The following is a 6,128-nucleotide window of genomic DNA, read 5'->3' as shown; positions in this document are numbered from 1 at the left end:
ACAACAAACTTTATTGATGTGACTGTTCACAGTGTGTTGAGATGTGTGAAAGTTCCAAAGTCGGACTAAATATACTGAAATATAACAATTGAATCGTTAATTTGTGGGGGAGATTTATGAATTACAGCTCAGCTTTCATTTTCCAGAGCTCATGAATATTTTTAAGGGGAGCTGTAATTAATTGCCATGGGCAACTAGGAACCGTGTGTTCAACTGTTCCTTTTTTATAACATGCTGCCTGCAGATAGGTCAATATGTACAATCTGCTCAGCTCCTCCTGCTCTATAACATGCTGCCTGCAGATAGGACAATATGTACAATCTGCTCAGCTCCTCCTGCTCTATAACATGCTGCCTGCAGATAGGACAATATGTACAATCTGCTCAGCTCCTCCTGCTCTATAACATGGTGCCTGTAGATAGGACACTATGTACAATCTGCTCAGCTTCTCCTGCTCTATAACATGCTGCCTGCAGATAGGACAATATGTACAATCTGCTCAGCTCCTCCTGCTCTATAACATGCTGCCTGCAGATAGGACACTATGTACAAGCTGATCAGCTCCTCCTGCTCTATAACATGCTGCCTGCAGATAGGACACTATGTACAAGCTGCTCAGCTCCTCCTGCTCTATAACATACTGCCTGCAGATAGGGCACTATGTACAACCTGCTCAGCTCCTCCTGCTCTATAACATACTGCCTGCAGATAAGGCACTATGTACAACCTGCTCAGTTCCTCCTGCTCTATAAACTGCTGCCTGCAGATAGGACACTATGTACAATCTGCTCAGCTCCTCCTGCTCTATAACCTGCTGCCTGCAGATAGGACACTATGTACAATCTGCTCAGCTCCTCCTGCTCTATAACATGCTGCCTGCAGACTCTATGGGGGTCATTTACTAAGGGCCCGATTCGCGGTTTCCCGACGTGTTACCCGAATATTTCCGATTTGCGCCGATTTCCCCTGAATTGCCCCCAGCTTTTGGCGCACGCGATCGGATTGTGGCGCATCGGTGCTGGCAAGCACGCGACGGAAATCGGGGCCGTGGCCGAACGAAAACACAACAGATTCGGAAAAACCGCCGCATTTAAAACAAAAAATGTGTTGCGAAAATTACACTTACCTTCACTAGGTATTGGCCGGTGAATTTCAGGGCATTCCAGCGTGCCTCCGGGAAACTTCAGCACAGCACCTGGTGGACGACGGAGGAACTACCTTAGTGAATCCCGGCCGGACCCGAATCCACCGCAGAGAACGCGCCGCTGGATCGCGAACGGACCAGGTAAGTAAATCTGCCCCTTTGTCTCAGCTCCGCCTGATCTATGATATGTATACCGTAAGCATTTCCTGCATGACCGCTTCACTTACAGGGTAAATCTCTACCTCTCCTCCAGCACAAAATCTGTGCAATGTTAGGTTTGTTCATTTCTGCAATATTAAATTTCATTATGTTGCTCAACCTTAGGAACAGCACAAGTAAATAATTAAATAAAGTAAATCTTAGAGACAAATGGCACTTGATCCATTTCGTCTAGAATCGTGTCCATTTGTTTGCTTTAGGGCTCATTGAGATGGGCATGTCCACTGCGCATCCATAAAAAATACAGACGTTTTCATATTTTATCAGTTTTTTTCACACGCACAAAAAAGAAGGTTTCTACTTTTTGCCCTGCTCAGCTGGTTGCCTAGCCACATTTGATCAATTGACTTCTCAAGTGGTCAGCATGTGAGATAAAAGTAGCGCATGCTGCAAACTTTTATTTTTCTCTGTCAGCACATCCGTGAAAAAAAACTGATGTGTGGACAGACCCATGGGAATCAATGGGTCAATATTCCATTTGCAATGACAAAAACAATAGCATACAACTCTCAAAAAAAGCCAGTTGCTTAGTTATTGTTAAAAAAGTAAATATAGAGCCAATGGGTTGTCCCTTTCTTTATACAAGAATCAATAGATCACTGCTAAGTTAACATTAAAGGGAACCTACCACCACGAATCTACCTATAAAGCTAGATCGGGTGGTAGGTGGATCAACAGGACGTGAGGATAGCCCTTTTAAGGGCTAATCCTCACGTCCCCGCAAAGTTTTGAAAAGTTTTATTGCCCCAACATTGCCTGCGCGGTCACTGCTCCGAAGCCGTAGCTGCACAGACACGAGCCAGCTGTTCTGCGCATGCGCAGACAGCAGATTCGTCGGACGAGGGCGCGCAGCTCCTCGTAGCTGCGCGCCGAAGATTTTCGGTAGGAGGAGAAAAGAGGCTACTGGGGCGTGGAGTAGCCGCCCCGTGTAACCACAGATGAGGCTACTCCACACCCCGGTAGCCGCATAAGGAAATTTGAATGCTGGGGCAATACAACTTTTCAAAACATCTCGGGGACGTGAGGATTAGCTCTTAAAAGGGCTATCCTCACGTCCTATTGATCCACCTACCACCCGATCTACCTTTATAGGTAGTTTCGTGGTGGTAGGTTCCCTTTAAAGGACATCTACCACCAGGATAAAGGACTGTAAACCAAGCAAATTTACATGCTGGTGTGTGCCCCCTTGGCAGGATCCATGCTTCTTTTAGCTTCTTATACACTTTGTTTAAAGGCTTTTAAAATTATGCAAATGAGCCTGAGGGGCTCCAGGTTTCATAGGAGTTAATGGTGCCTGGAGCCACTCGAGCTCATTTGCATAATTGTTAAAGCCTTTTTTCTTAAAATAAAAGGCATAAGAAGCTTAAAGAAGAGTGTATCCTGCCAGAGGGGCAAACAGCAGTATGTCATTGTGCTTGGTTTACAATCCTTCATTCTGGTCGTAGATGTTTTTTATTGATGTATACATTGTTATATACTGTGTTCCACCTCTGCTCAGGTGATTATTTCATTGCTTTTCTACTTATTGTTGCCCATCAGGCTCATTAGCATAATTGTAAACGATGATTTTAGAAGGAAGGAGGCCATGGATAACAAATAAGATTACCAGTTACAGTGATTGATTTTAATGTCAGATTTCCTTTGAGAGCATTTCCTCATGATTACCTTACAAAGAGCAGGTCCCTTTCCAACCTGTACGCTGTCACAGAGAAAGTCTTTACATATCGCTGCCAGCTTCAACCTCATCAACCTTGTGTACTGAAGATGTCCCCTTCATGCTCCTCCATACACAAGACTTGTGATCACTGTGTAAAATCACCTGAATTAGGAATCGGCTGCAGCCATGAGAACTATGTTAACTTTTCATTCAATTATTGTATGTCCCTAATTTGGTTTATATGATCACAGCACTTGAAGAAATTATACAGCTCCTCCTCCATCTCCCTGTACAATGACCTCTATATAGATAACACTGACCCATCATTACATCACTACTGACAATAGATCATGTCACAGCTTATCTCCTCCCCCTCCCTGTACAATGACCTCTATATAGATAACACTGACCCATCATTACATCACTACTGACAATAGATGATGTCACAGCTTATCCCCTCCCCCTCCCTGTACAATGACCTCTATATAGATAACACTGACCCATCATTACATCACTACTGACAATAGATGATATGACAGCTTATCTCCTCCCCCTCCCTGTACAATAACCTCTATATAGATAACACTGACCCATCGTTACATCACTACTAACAATAGATGATGTCACAGCTTATCTCCTCCCCCTCCCTCTACAATGACCTCTATATAGATAATACTGACCCATCATTACATCACTACTGACAATAGATGATGTCACAGCTTATCTCCTCCCTCTCCCTGTACAATGGCCTCTATGTAGATAACACTGACCCATCATTACATCACTACTGACAATAGATGATGTCACAGCTTATCTCCTCCCCTCCCTGTACAATGACCTCCATATACATAACACTGACCCATCATTACATCACTACTGACAATAGATGTCACAGCTTATCCCCTCCCCCTCCCTGTACAATGACCTCTATGTAGATAACACTGACCCATCATTACATCACTACTGACAATAGATGATGTCACAGCTTATCCCCTCCCCCTCCCTGTACAATGACCTCTATGTAGATAACACTGACCCATCATTACATCACTACTGACAATAGATGATGTCACAGCTTATTTCCTCCCCTCCCTCTACAATGACCTCTATATAGATAACACTGACCCATCATTACATCACTAGTGACAATAGATGATGTCACAGCTTATCTCCTCCCCATCCCTGTACAATGACCTCTATATAGATAACACTGACCCATCATTACATCACTAGTGACAATAGATGATGTCACAGCTTATCTCCTCCCCTCCCTGTACAATGACCTCTATATAGATAACACTGACCCATCATTACATCACTACTGACAATAGATGATGTCACAGCTTATCTCCTCCCTCCCCCTGTACAATGGCCTCTATATAGATAACACTGACCCATCATTACATCACTACTGACGATAGATGATGTCACAGCTTATTTTTACATAAGCATCATTAAGTCAGTGCCAGTTTGTTTTAGTCTGCAGCCACTAAGTGCTGCTCACAGTGCAGGGGCAAAACTGCAGCCAGAATAATTGACAAGAATAAATAATAATAATACAAAAAGAAAATAATGACCGATTAGAAAACAAAGTAACATTTTGCAACCTGGCTTTAATGAAAAAAAAAAAACCAAAAAATAAACGCAAACTGGTGAAACATTCATTTAACAACTTCTAAATAAGTGCTCTATTTTATATGACAATACTATACGAAACATCCCTCCAACAAGGAGCAGGAAACCCCCTTTAAAGCGCATCTACCACCAGGATGCAGGACTGTGTGCAAATGAGCCTGAGGGGCTCCAGACTGCATAGGTGTTAATGGAGCATGGAGGGATGCTCATTTGCATACAGTCCATCATCCTGGTGGTAGATGCCCTTTAACTTGATTATTTCTACTTTTAAAAAACTCATTCACACGGCCTTGGTTGTTCTGTGAATCACTGGCAGGGAGACGTGTATCTATATTTCGACCTGTTTTTTTCTCTCCTCTTTTTACAGGTTTTTTTTTTAGATCTTTGGGTGCATTTTTGAGACTATGCCAGTATCTTAAGAAGTTAGCCAGTGCTTGTGTCTGTTGCAGTGTTCCTAGATGTAGGTTTCCAAGACAGATATTTTTTTTTCTTTGTTTTGCAACTTTTTTGTAGAGCAAATTATAGACTTTTTTTTAGGTGTAAAACCAGGTACACAACTGACCCCATGCTTCGTTACATAAATGCACATGAAAGTCGCAAAAAAAAAGAAAGATACATAGAACTGCTAAAGTATCCCGACTTCAGACAACTTTTAAAAGTCCCAAAAGAAAACAAGTTATACAAGTGTCAATTATATATGATGCGCAGAGTTACCTCAAAATCTCTGGAAAACAGTGTAGTACTGTAATCATGTGTTCAGCACAGCGCTGTTCTGCGGAGAAGAGTGTTTGTACCAACCATGGTCGTGCTTTTTAGCCGTAGAAACATAGGCGTGTGCTCCCCATTTTGTATATATTTCATGCAGGTATCACACAGCCACATTCACTACACTGGGCAATACAGTCATCCAATATACATGGCTGTATTGCCCACCGTAACGTGCGTGAGCGAAAAAACGTGTTGCATGCTCTTGTGTACTGAATTCTGCCACTTAGTATCCAAAGATTTTGAGGTGAAGCAAACTAGTAGCATCATTTGCCAAACCATATTTTATATGAACACTGAATGCTTGTAGTTTCTTACGTGCACACTGTTAAAAACGTCATGTATATACCGCCAAATATGGCAATGACAGGGAAAAAAAAGCATACAGGGGCCTAAGTGGTTACAGTTGTGATTTTAAATGCAACCGAAATGCATGTCTTTCACCTTAAACGCATGTGTTCTGGAATGAGTGCAAGGTGTTTTGCATTATTTCCATAAAGAACATGTGGTGCGTATTCCAGAATGTATGCGTTTCAGTGGAAAGACCCCTGCATTTTGGCCAAACCCCTCCCCATTGCGTTTTTGAACCACAACGTGTGAACGTGAACCTAGCCTGAGAAATACTGACTGCCTGAGAACATGTTTCTTGAAGCTGTATTCAAATACACAATGTAATGCTCTACCCAGGTATGAAGAGTGTCAGAGCAT

Source organism: Engystomops pustulosus, chromosome 3, assembly GCF_040894005.1.
Source record: "Engystomops pustulosus chromosome 3, aEngPut4.maternal, whole genome shotgun sequence".
Taxonomy (NCBI): Eukaryota; Metazoa; Chordata; class Amphibia; order Anura; family Leptodactylidae; genus Engystomops; species Engystomops pustulosus.
Note: the sequence above shows the minus strand (reverse complement) of the source record.